A 14,445-nucleotide genomic window follows, 5' to 3' on the forward strand; every position below is an offset into this window, starting at 1 on the left:
TAGCCGACCAGAATCCGGTCGTACCAATCACAGCGCTTGTTACAAACGACATTAGGCCTCTGTTGGTTTTCCCGTTAAATGAACCAACCAGCGAAAGTTTTACCGAACAAGGAAGTATTTCGCAAATCTATAGATGACGTCATGCGCAACAGCGCCAGGATGTTGACATGGCTGCTTTACCTTTTCTTTTCTTCTGAACCCGGGCCCTTCGATTTTCCTAGATCCTAGATCCACCCCATGCTCCGTTCCTTTCTCAGATCAGAAATCGGGCGTAAGGCGGGTGTGGCGGTTTATCAAGGGCTGGCTGCTTTCGACTATATACATGGTTGTTTTGTATAATATTTTGTTCAGTATCGAAATGATTATAGAACAAGTTTTCGATGAAATTGGGTGTTGAATATCACTCCCGTGAAATGTTTTCGACCTCGCATTGACCGCCGCCGCCAATTACGAACCAGCTTTGCTACGTGCCTTTGCAAAACTCGAAACACTAAATGTTTGTAGGTTGATGACATATACGAACGCATTTTCCCTTTTCGTCGAAAGAATATACTATCCGCGTTGTCTGCGGAGGCACTCAAGTGCTACGCCCACAAAACGTGAAGGAGTAAACTGGCCAGTTTACGCTCGTTGAATAGAACGATTCGTCGCTTTTCATTCCCCTTGTCAACCGTCTCCAAAATGAAGACTCTTGTTGTTCGATTTGAAATGAATTTAATCGCTAGGTAGCTGCCCACTTTCGTATAAGATGTGGGTTGAATTTAACTTCGGGGAGTCAAAACTAGATCATTTTTTGAATCATAAATCCTGAGTCAAATACCGCGTTTATGCTATAAATTTCGTGCGAGTGTATGCATAATTTAATGAGCATCGTGTGCAAGTATGCACCGGGGTCCGAAATCTGATACACTCATCATTAGACAATCGACATCTGTCGCGTCGCTGTTATGAATATGGATACCGTGTATCGGGCATTTGTGTATCTCTGCTATTACGTCGTCGAGATATGACTCCCCTTTAGCCAGCTGCTACCCGGGGACCGCGGACTGACGGTGTTACGTCGCGCGGTGCCTACACCAAATTCGAACTATCTGCGTATTCGAAAATAAGTGAATTAGTAAAGAAGAAATGCAGAAAGGAAAACCCTAGCATCTATATCGTAGTTGCAGGTACAAGCGTATATAGAACCTGAGACCGACCCCACACGAATTCAGGGGCCGTTTTTTCCATAGAACTATAAGCGAAAGGGAAGGCCGACTCCCCTAAAATCCGCTAGGCACCGCTAGTAATCTTGTGTTTTGTTCAGCGCCCTCGCCGGTGGCGATTTAGCGTTTTTCGTTGATTTCTTTAAGTCTTAATACCAAATCTTGAAAAACGGTAATGTTCAATGCTCTCAGAGATTAAAATAATCGAAAATATTTCCGAGAACCTATCGTTAATAGCCACCGGTGATAAACAAAAGCAAATGTATAGTGACGTCACGGAGTTGGCCTTCCCTTTCGCTTATAGTTCTATGATTTTACGGATTGATATTACCTTTAACCCGGGGATTAATTACAGCTTTTAGATTCGCTGCTCCTGAACTTTCGAATGTTCTGCCTAGTTATATTGGATCGAGTCATACAGTCGAAACTTTTAAATCAAACTTGAAAACAACTCTTTTTAAACGAACCTATTTGTCTTAATGTTTTTTAACGAATCGACAATTCTAATAATAAATCTCAGTATTATGTATTTCACCGAGAATTGCATTTTCAATTTTCTATTTTCTGATCTTATGTAAAGTGCAAAGGTTACTATGTGGATAATGCGCTATATCAAGAAAATAGATTATCATTACTATCGTGTTACTATTATCAATTCATTTTCAATTTAGTTAAGTTAGCCCCCGGGTTAAAAGTAATACCGGTCTATAAAACCGGGCCCCGAATCACGGACGTAATGAAATCTACGCGATTCAATTCTTGAAGAATTAGATCCAATTTATCGATATACATAATGTTTTTCTTTTTCACTAAGTTCGAATTGTATCAGGATATCTTTTTTTTCTGCCGATGTATATCAGAAAGTGACTTGTGTGGGACATGTCGTTCAATGTGGATAGGCCTTCCTCGCGATGAAGTCTTATGTCGATATAGTATCAACGATCAAACACGCCATATTTACTCGAACCCTCCCGCAATATATCGGTTACTCACACAAAACCTATATTTCCACTTTTTATTGCATTTTTATCAAATGAATTGAACTTTTGAAAATGCGCGCCCTGTTTACTTCAGACGAACATTATTATTAACAGGTCGGCTCGTAAAAATTGAAAATCGAAAATACCTTTCGGGGGAAACTTGTATATAACGTATAACTTGAATTATATATTACATATGAGTTTTATTGAACCTGTGTTATGCATACGTATGTACCATGCCCTGTTATTACGGTGTGCATATAACGCCACGTATACGTTATCATTGTAGTAATGCAGTATTGTTTTGACACCAGGGGTCAGTTGCATAGTCATGGCTTAGACTTAAGACCAATCTAAGACCAACCTAGTTCTATAGCCAAATCTAACGACTTAAGACCAGTCTTAAGTCCAGATTTAAGACCACTTTTGGACTTAAGGCCACGACTGTGCAACTGGCCCCTGGGGCACACCTAAGGAGAGGGTGCCCCTAAAAACGTCAAGTTGCCCTCCAATCTTACGGTAAAGAGAAAAGTTATCAACCCAGAAGGTTTGGATTCATAAACTTCTTCTTTGTATTTGCAAATATATAGAATAAATAAATATATAGATCTGGCCCAGAATATCGACTATATATTTCTACGGTTGAATTGTTTATTTACTTATTCATTTGTGGCGATTGCAATCGAATTATTACTGTGAAATTTGCACACAAAAAGCCAGGACTTATTCATCATTTCGTGTAGACACAATATATAGAGAATCCCACACTGATAAAAACGAGAAAGATGAAGTCCGAAAAAAGTTTCCTTCAAGCTAATAATTTATTGATTCGACGTTTCGACTAATAATCGTTATCAGGAATCTGAATAATACACGATAGGTAACAAATACACGCATCTCTGAGACTCAATTTTCCGGTTAAGCCGCCGGTCACTGGTCTTCTTAAACCAGGGTTTATGGGTTCAAACCCTGGTGGCGACAGAGTTTCTTGGTCAAAGGTTCTTCTCTGGTCTCTCCCCCTCCCCATTGGGTAAAAGAAACATCGAACCCACTTATAATGCCCTGCGTGATGCTCAGTGGGTTGATGGAACTAAAAAAAAAATGAAAAATGGAAAAAAATAAGAAGATTTTCCGAGAGAATGTACGTTAAATTTGCATCATATTTCGATGTTGTCCGTTTTATCGAAAAGCTCAACTTCAATGGGAAGGCATAGACCCCAGATGCATCCCTGACAAAGAAATCTTCGAGTGGTTAGAGCGTACGACTCTGGGAAGCCAGGTCGTGGGTTCGAACCCGCACATTAGCGTAGTGTCCTCGGGCAAGACACTTATCATCATCGCCTCTCTTCACCCAGGAGTTAATTGGTACCTGGCCTGAAAGATGACTCTTGTGCACCAGTTATTGCTCGGATGCTTCTTCTCCCCGGGGATGACTGTTACACGTAATAGAGTTAGAGTTATAGGCTTTTGGGGGGGGGGGGGTAATAATACCAAATTCGGAGCACATTTGAACTGACTCTTAAGGATACCTGCGCTATAATAATAATAATAATATAATATCTTTATTGTCCTTTGAGTAATATAAAATACAAGTCAGGTTTTTTTTTTTTACAATAAAGATGAGAAAAGGGTAAAATACAAAATTTACAGGAAATCATACTAAAAACGCAGTTGAAAAATATGAATAAACATTTTTTTTTAAATAATAATAACAGTGATCGATTATTTACATACGTTGTTCAAATCCCAATGCGGTGAACTTTCCGAGAGCTTTGGTTAGTTTAGGGGAACACATGATAATTTTGAATTTTTCAGAATTGATCTCATTTTCATGAAGAGGATAATATTTTTCAAATTCCATCAAAAGGTCTTTCCTGAGCTCCTGTAACTTTGTACATTCAAGTAGAAAATGTAGCTCATCTTCTATTACATTGCAACTTGTGCAAAGTCTTTGTTCTTTTGGTGTACTGGTATACCTTCATGTTTCAATGGCTAACTTGTGTGCGCTAATTCTTAATTTTGAGATAGCTCTTTTATTTGATTTAGGTATATCCGAAAGTAAGTAGTATTCCAAAGTAAAGTCAAATTTATATTGATTGTATAGGTTCAATTTGGTGTATGAATGTAATTTAGATTTCCAAAATAGTTTGTAGCGTTCCTGGAGTATATGCTTGAAGTTTCTGATGTCAGTAAATGAGATGAATCCACCTTTGTCTAGTAAATCCTCACAGTTAGTTAATGTCATGATACATTTCAGGAAGGTATTCCAGTCACTATTTACATCTAAGTCCATTAGCACAACATTTACCATACTATTTACAGAGCCAACCAAGTGCTTATAATATTTGACAATATGTACAAATGCATTAATATACAAAGGTAGTCTACCCAACTCGCCCAGAACCGCTAAGTTGGTAGCTTTTTTATTGACCATCAAAATATATTTACAGAATCTAACCATTAGTTTGTTTAGGTCGTCTTTTTCGAATGATTCTTCTAGGTAAAAAGGTTTTTTGTCCATATTCTTATGGATTCGTTTTGCTAAGTTTCTCTTAGGTAACCATATTTCGCATTCATATAGGAGTATAGGGGTTACTAGAGTGTCAAATAATTGGAGCGATATATCAGGGGGGCAATTTTGGCTACCTATTAACCTCTGTACTGCAAACATAGCCCTACTCGCTGACTTGAATAGTTCCTCTCTAGCCCTTTGGAAACTACCTGTTGAACAAAACATCAAACCAAGATATTTATACGTTTTTACAATATCAACTTCTTGATTGCCTAGGTAAAATTTAGAATGAATCGGTATTTGTCCTTTCTTGTTGAAAATCATGCATTTGCTCTTTTCAGTGTTAATTTCTAATTTCCATGTTTCACAGTATTTTGACAGTTTATCGAGACATTTCTGGAGACCCCTTTCCGAATTAGACACGAGTACCAAATTGTCAGCGTACAACAAACAATTTACAAGTAATTTCCCAATGGTGGTTGGATCACATTCTTCATCAAAAATCGATACAATATCATTCACATAAAGGTTAAAAAGCATGGGGCTCAACACGTTCCCCTGCTGTACTCCAATGCAAGACTCAAATTTATCAGATGTAGAAAATGGTCCTAGTTTTAGACGGCATGTCATGTTTTCATACATACTTTTAATTATTTTATTGAAGTGACTTCCAATTTCTGATTTTCTTAGTTTATGTATGAGACCTTGATGCCATACAGAGTCAAATGCCTTCCTGAGATCTATGAAGCAACAATACAATTTACCCGAGGTGGACAATTTGGAATCTACGAGTTTTTTTAAAGTTAATATGTGGTCTGTAGTTCTACTTTTTGGCATAAAACCAATCTGGTTGGGGGTTATTAGGTTTTTATTTATAAGGTAATTACTAAGTCTGTTATTGAGAACCTGGCAAAAAGCTTTACCCAAACAGCTACCCAGTGTGATTCCTCTATAATTATCTGGCAGCGTTCTGTCGCCTTTTTTTAGCAGAGGTACAATAAGACCTTCGGACCAAGATGTCGGGAATATACCGTTTGAGTAAACGAAATTGAACAATTTGGCAAGTGGTTTGATAATGTAGTCTTTGCCATATTTAAGTAGCTCGTTAGTTATTCCATCAAGACCTGGGGATCTACTGTTTTTAAGTTTAGACAGAACATTGGATATTTCTTCTTCAGTAATCCGGTAGTCTAATTCTGTAAAAACATTGTCGGCTTCAGGTAAGTTGTCTTCGACAACAAATTTTGGCAGCGTTCAGCGACTTAAAGTGGTTGATAAATTCCGTAGAATTAGGGGTATAATTGTCATTGACTGGTTTTTCACCATCCTTGTTTAGATTTTTGATAATTTTCCAAAACTCCCTGGGTCTACATTTTAGGGAAGTTAATTTTGACAGCTCAGATTGTCTGAATATTGCACGTTTTGTCCTAAGAGTTTTCTTATATCGTTTTTTTAAAATGAAATATTTCTGCCTATTCTCCCCATCTGTTTCATAACGTAATTTTCTGCCTGTTAACTGTAAGTTCTTTTTCAACGACATACATTCCTTATCAAACCAACTCTTCTTATCGGTATTCTTCTGCACCTTAGGATTCTGAACCTTTGTTTTGACATTGGTATTCAATATGGATACAAAATTATTCACTATTTCATTTAACGTTTCGATATTTACACCTTCAGTAGTCCATATTTCACCCTCAAGAAATTGATCTAATTTACACAATATTTCCGGATTAGAAAGGTAAGAGTTGACCTCTTCTACATCTTTGAGTTTAGAAAATTGCATGTTATAAAAATTAGACTGACCAACCGAGGAATTCTTGGGTCTAGGAGGTACATCTCTTTTGTATTCAAAGCCGAGTGAAATAGCGCTATGATCAGATAGTTCGGTCAAATGGTGCACATAGAAATATTTAATGCGTGGATATAGGCTTTCATTGGCTATAGCTAAGTCAACCACACTACTGCCGTTCCATTGATGGCATTTATATTCCCCAAAACTGTCACCAGGACAACGACCATTTAAAATACATAGATTATTGCCTTTACACAAATTGATAATGTTTCTTCCCATTTTATTAGTAGTGCAATCCTTATTTCTCCGTGGGGAGATATTCTGGATTGACAAATTCATTTCTGATATTCCTGGCAGATACTTTCTATCATTTTCATCAATATTGGTACATTCATTTTTCAATCCTGTTCTTGCGTTCAGGTCACCTATAAGCAACACTTCCCCCAAGCTTGAGTACTTTACACATCCACGCTCCAATATCCCAAAGTTTTCCTCTGAGTTTTTTACACCAAATATGAATGATGCCATTGACACTATTATTATCACTCTTCCAAGCTGACGAGGAAGCATATACATTTTCCACTCCTTATTCGTGATAGGTTTGTGTACGATTTCTTTAAATACCTCTTACATCTGCAATACATTCATCGGTATTTTTACTGAATTTTACTGAATGAATAACATCCGTGTTTGACAAATCGTGTTTATACATACGCCATAATTAAAAATCATCTCGTATTCATTTAACCATGGACTCTTAAATTCGTTTTAGAGTCCATGATTTAACTGATAATTATAGAATTCGCGAACAGGTTGTAGACTATTCTTATAGTGCGCAATAGACAGTGCCCGCGGGGGCTATATTCGTGCATTTTAAATTCACTAGAGAAAAAAATAGACTCCTTTCATCGCAACACTTAAGAAAGCCATAATAAATTCATGTCCCCGTATATCTGAGAGAGACCATTGTCTACGTTCCTCTCAGCGCAGTTTTTCTTAAATAATTGACATGATTTTCCGCTTGTCGTGTGTTGACAGACCTGAACCTCGTGATTATTCACCTGCGCTATAGAACCTATAGCAATCGGGACTTGCCGGATAAAAAAATGTGTGCATCAGAAGTAAATACTAATTGAGCATTAGTTAGTCAATTCTAATTTACTTTTTCGTCATTGGCGCTAATCGTTGATATCCCGTCGGATATCTCCGCGTCGAAGGTAGCGTTGCGTAAGCGTTGTTGTAAATATGAAAGGTCTGTCTCGATCACCACTTAGATCGCATACGCGCTTATGTCTGACTATATACCTTTTGTTCTTTTTCCTTTTTCGCTTTCTGTGAATATTGTACTTCACTTGCTCATGTTCATTATACTACGGATCAATAAATAATATCGTATTTCGCATTTTGTTTCGTATTGCAGAATGATACGCTACGCGTGATGGCTCACGAATTCTGAGGTGAAAGAAACCAGCAATTGTATATACGCATTTCTGCGGAATCATATCGAAGAGTTACGCACATCACAATTTTGGATAATTCTGTATCATATAAACATGTCGATTTTCAAGAAATCGTTTTGGAAGAAACGCCGCGACGAGGAAGAAGGACCAAACGACGGACTAAACCGACGAGGCAGTGGTCAGAACGAATCCGGTATGGAAAGCCCGGCGGACGAGAAACGCCGTTTGCGACATTCGCTATCGGTGTCAAGGTCGGGCAGATTCAAGCAGAAAGAGAAAAAACGGACCGGATTTCTGGATCAGCCGGAACTGTTCTCCAGTCCGGATAATCAGTGTAAAACGTCTGCGGACGATGTGAGTAATAGCTCACCCGATAGTCCATCTTTATCGCGAGAGACAGACTCGAACATGAACGTGTCTCCGGGCGGATCTCTGCGAACGCCGAGTGGCGCCGATTCGTGTCACAAAGCCGAACAGAACATCTCGTCGAAACTGTCTCAAAGCCATAAACATAACGATCCGACAAACGGTCGGAAAAATTCAGCGCAGACTGCCATAGTCTGAAGAATCTTCAGCTTACGTTTTAGATATTATTGTAGTGTGACAAATTAATCACTAGATATAATGCGATGACAGTGATAACACAAATAGTGTGATAAACGAAGGTGATATAGGATTGAACGATGAACGAGTAAACATGACACTTGTACTCAATTCATCAAACCAGTGATTAAAAACTTCAGTTTTATGGTTAACGAACGCGTTTAGGTTATGAGTGGCTAAATCTTTTATATGCCCACTTGATCTCATAGTTGGAGTGTACGTGAAATAGTGTATAAATAATGATCATGTAAAAAGTACTTCGAAGCTAAAAGTTTAGAGTTTAGTGTGTCAGATCTTAAGTGTCAACTGCTGATGTCCACAATTTGTGAAATACAAAGAAAACATCTTCTTTAAGGCGAAAAAGATACCTTGTTTTTCATGGCCGACAGGGCCACTATCCTATAGCTAAAGTATAGTATTAAGGTTGAATAAACCTTAATTTTAATTTGAATACATCGATTTCGGATTGAATTGAATGGAATTGAGTCTAGCCCCGATATTGGTGACGTAGTGCACATACATTTACACGATGTACTAATTTATTGTTAAAATTGTATGAAAATTCTTTAGATAGGAGGTAAATAGTCATAAAATCTGATTTATTACAATGTAAATTTTCACAATCATGGTAATCGTTATTTTGAAAGCTAATATATTGATGAGGTATTGCATATCGCCTAACGCACTACCCCTGAAATAAAGCATAGGTAGGTAGTTATTGATTTAATGTTTGTGTGACGGATTTTGGGGCGTCAAAAGTATATGAAAATCGGTCGGGTCATTGCTTATATCTTGGTATCTATTTTCCAGATAGAACTCAGATATATTTTATATGACGGATCAATTATTTGATAATTGTCCATTTTTGTTATCTGAAAAGAATAAACAATCGGGTGGTTGGATGATGTCGAATTTCAGAATCATGAGAAACAAGGTATCTATTTTCACGAGCCTTAAGCTTATTCTCAAAGAAAATGAAATTAAATCGTTGGTTCTTCAAGCGCGCAGTGCTGGCAAAATGTAAATGGGATGCTTCTATGGAAATGGCTTATTCTAAGGCATATCGGTGGTATACATGTTTGGTCATAAGATATGTACATAGATTCGCGATGCATCTTCAACCAAATGTAACGCGTAGCGTTTGAAATGACAGAGCCAAGAGCTTTCAAAATAAGGAATACTCGCTTCTTGGTTTTACTGGCGCATACGGTGTACAAAAGAATTACCACAAGCTTCGACAACTAGTTTTAGTGACAAAAAATTAGCATAATTGTCATCATTGTGTATGTTTTATATTTTTCGAATACATTTTCGAAACACATCGCAAAACGAGAACAGGAAATTCATTTAATACTCGTACAATAACCGGGTGCTGTAACCGAGCTTTACAAAATTATTCGTTCTTTACAAACTTAAGTAGGCCACGCCCGTTGAAAATGAATTTGTTTCAATTTTATGATTTCTTTTATCTTTTTTTATATCTCAAATATATATGTATATATATATATATATATATATATATATATATATATATATATATATATATATATATATATATATATATATATATATATATATATATATATATATATATATATATATATATATATATATATATATATATATATATATATATATATATATATATATATATATATATATATATATATATATATATTGCTCGTTATTTGGCCTTTTTATTCCCATGACTGTTCGATGCTTAATGGCCCGATTAAAGTTCAATCAAAACGTTTTACTTCATTGTCCAACGCACTTTTTATATTCTCTCAAAAACTGTACCGATCAGATATATAGGCTTATATAGACATCTGTCTGAGTGTGGGAACTGGTTTAGATATCACGGACCCCGTCACGCGCTGTCGCGTATGGGGAAATGGAAAAGATAAGACTAGCCAACTACGTAAGACAAAATATCGAAAATCCGACAATCGATCATCAACGCTAGGCATATAAATAAATCATGTACAATTTTGTCGTTTCGGGCTATCTATGTAACTAAATGATTCTCGCAAATATGTTTAACTACTGCTGCTACTGCTGCTACTGCTGTTATGAAATTGAGGTATATATTTGAATTGCACATTATTGAAGTATATCGACAATAGCTGTATACGCGGGACAATTTAACGTTGAGTGGTCTGACTGATACAGTTTTCGATTTTTTCCATAAGTGGTTTGTGCGGAGCGCTCGGGCACAAAACGGTATGTTATAGACGTTTGCTGTCCTAGTGCCGTGTGTGATACACATATATAATTCATCCTAATTGGGGGAAATTTAATGGTATCAACTGAAATGAAGTGTCACAATTTCAAGTGTTGCGTCTCACGGCTAACTAGTCGTAAACGAAATTAAAAGAAAAATCATGTGTCTCGCGATATACATGTATATAATTAGACAACATAAGGGCAATACCCGTGTATATGCGAGAACCGAGGGGTTTTCTCTTAGATTTAGTTTGGAGTTTGAGTAAATACGTTGTTAAAATTTTTTAAGCGTAAAACGTACACGGAGAATACAGCTTTGTGTCGTGGGGTGCAATGCAATACTGACTACTAGTTGTATTGTACGAAAAAAAGAAGTGTTTCGTGTACAAGCCTGATGTGTGCGCGCTATTGAAATCACCTCAATCGACGACATAAAAATAAGGTGAACAGCTTTAAAATCGCGGTGGCACTAGGCTTTTGCATTTATTTCATTATTACGTGTTATGTTATGTATTTATTTATATACCGAGCGAGTTGTGTGCAAATATTATTTCGTCCGAAAAACATTCAGCGACGTGTACTCCGCGATTAATTAAGGCTGTTTTTATGTCAATTGTTCTTTCGTATCTGTTATCCGCGTAGAACTATACTGAAATTACATGTTTCGACGACATTTGGGCTAAAGGGGTTCTATTGTTTGTTCTATTCCGCTTCCGTCTTCTAAAAATGAAGTCAGAAGTAACAAGAAGTAGCGGCTTTCAATTTTCGGTCAATTTATGCACTTCTTTGTGCGTTTAATTTGTGTGAACTGAAGCCCTGAACCCGCGGAAACAAAAACGTTTATCTTCCCAAATCAGTTAAACCAGGGAGGTGCCCCCTGCTTAAACTTCATCATCGAATATGGATAAACACCAGGACCCGCGGTTCCACAGTTTCGAGGGAAGATTTGACTCGGAATTAACCCATTAGAGATGAACTAATTTCAACTCTAAACTCTAAGTTAGTTAACTCTAACTCACAACACTGTGGAACTGGGTCCAATGTGACAATGCAGTCATTGTTTTCGTATTGTTAACCCAATCAGGGGCGGAAATAAGTGGCTGCTCACTTGCCTTCGTTCGCACTGAGGTTGCCTTCGCCAATACAGAGCTAGATAAAACCCGCAAATGTTACACTCATCCTGTCAGAATTTGCTTGTTTTAGCAACTGTTTCTTACCGAGGGTAAGAAGGTACCGAAAGTTTTTTAAGAAACATCTGAATACCAAGGTGAAGAGGGCTTTTATATTGCCTTCTGGACCCAAGCCTTCCAATTTTGCTAGATCCGCCCGGCCAATAAAAGATAACTTATACGCTTAACAAGCCATGGTTGCCTTAAAAAGTACCATCAAATTCCTCTAATATTTACTACTGCTCGGAAACTTGCCACGCGTAAGAATTTGATTGAACGAAATGTATTATGGGCGAAAACTTTCTATTTGCAAAATTTCACCACGGACTCTAAAACGACCATGATTTTACTAATTAATTGTCACCGAGCTTTAACCTCGACGGTCTTTTGTCCAAGCCAGCCGTCGATCCGCCAGGAATTCGCCGGGACTTAATATCGAGCGACGAAATTACGAAAGTTTTCCCACGGATATTTTGCACATATGAAAAATGATCTACGCTTCAGAAGTGAAAGGCGTCTCGTTGTTGTTACGGGTTACACGCCTCACTTCCCCGTGGTTGTAGCAAGGAAGTCCTATATTCTGAAATTCTAACGCCCGCATACCCCCATTTTCTATGCGTTGTCGTCGATCATATCGGAAATATCCATCAAACTTTAATAGTATGAAGTATTTCTCTAGTGTATTTGAAAAATGTAATATAGATTGACTTATTTACGTGTATGTATAAACAGATACGTATTATGTATGATTTGACGAATTGTGTGTACCGGTACATTGAATGTATATCTTGTTAAATTGTAAATAGATATTATTTGTTTCATTTTCCACACTATTGGTGATTACGATGAATAAATAACGAAATTCCACAAGTAAGATTTTAGCTTTTAGAAAACAATATAACGGGTTTTCGCTGTTTTCGTCGGACGGGCGACAGACTCGCGAGACTTCTCCGCCCAATGGACGAGTTGATCAGCAGGTCATATGATATCGTATGATGACTATACGTACTATGAGACTTGCGGCCTCCAGAATCTACATTAAACCTTAATTCCTGACATCATCTTTCGCAAGGCTCTTCACTTCAGCCTATCATAGGCTGGAGTGAAGCTGGGCTTTGAAAGCGCTTTTGTAAAGCAATACTACGGCTTTTTTGACAGGTCGGTTGTCGCCTCGATCTGCAGCCGTTCGGGGCGATCCATGCGAAGAGTTCAAATTTGAAACCTTCTTTAGCCGACACGCGGGGAGAATACGGAAACAGGAAAGGGAAACTTGTTTCCCTGTGTCGAGTGCGTTTAGGCCCAATGCACACGGCGCAAGGAAACGTGGAAACACTCAAACATGGAATCAAGTATGTTTGATCTCGTTTCTCGTATCTTGTAAACGCACAAAACACAGGGAAACGCTCGAAAACATGTTTCTGTTTCACTGCGTCGTGTGGGCTTTACGTATTAGAGCAACAATCTCGGTTTCGGGAAACAATGTTTACGAGATCAAACATGTTTGATTTCGTGTTTGTGTGTTTTCCTGCGTCGTTGCGCTAGATGGGATGAGGAGAGCAATCCCGGCTGTTGTTGCGCGCTCTGTATTCATACAGAAAGCAGCCTCACCGCCGCAACGTACGTTCGTGTATCATGCAAAATTATACGGCTTACATAATTGATGCATTTCAGGGTCTCGGATCGATGATGGCGGATATCGAAAATACGTGAAAATCATCGACGTGTTCATTTACAAGCCGCTGTTAAAATGCATTTCGAAATTCGAAAAAAATGGTCCAACGATGTATACGCGCATATGTATATATAGGCTTCGGGTTCTGAATTGTATTCTGTTTGAATACACAAATTCGTTTCCTAAATGAGACACAATTAAATCTCACAGTGTTAATCGTACGGATGTATACGGTGTTGGTCGATGAATTAAAAAGTTTCCAGTTTCAAGGCGCCATTTTGTGGCGGTCCCTCGAGGTCAACATTGTTGCGATAATTTTCACTCTTTTTCAAACAGAAGTTTTGATTGAATCCCATTTAGTTCTGCAGTCCCTTGCTTGATAAAATCAATTCATACACCATTTTAAGCAGTGACGATGTGAAGCCAAGGACCGCATATCTTAACCGCGCGTCAAAAAAAAATCGCGATTTTAATTAATTTTGAAATATCTAAGTATTTCTTAGAATATATTTCCCATTATTTCAGAGATTAAAGAGTCTTATTTGTGGTTTGTATTGGTTGCAAAATTGTTTGAATGAACCGGAACCGAGCTTTCTGATTATGTACTTCGATTTAAACCAAATTCGACCGCCGATCACACTGACTATAACTGTACTTCGATTTCCGATTTCAAAATTAAACCCCCGTTTCGCTCCCGGCAGGTTTGGTGGGTTTGTAAGGGACACCAAATCAGAACGAATCAAACGAAATCTACCAATCAAATAAAAACCAGGGTCAATAACTATTTTAAGATAAAATATGTTACGTAATACAAACTAATGTT

This window comes from Tubulanus polymorphus, chromosome 6 (assembly GCF_964204645.1).
Source record: "Tubulanus polymorphus chromosome 6, tnTubPoly1.2, whole genome shotgun sequence".
Classification (NCBI taxonomy): domain Eukaryota; kingdom Metazoa; phylum Nemertea; class Palaeonemertea; order Tubulaniformes; family Tubulanidae; genus Tubulanus; species Tubulanus polymorphus.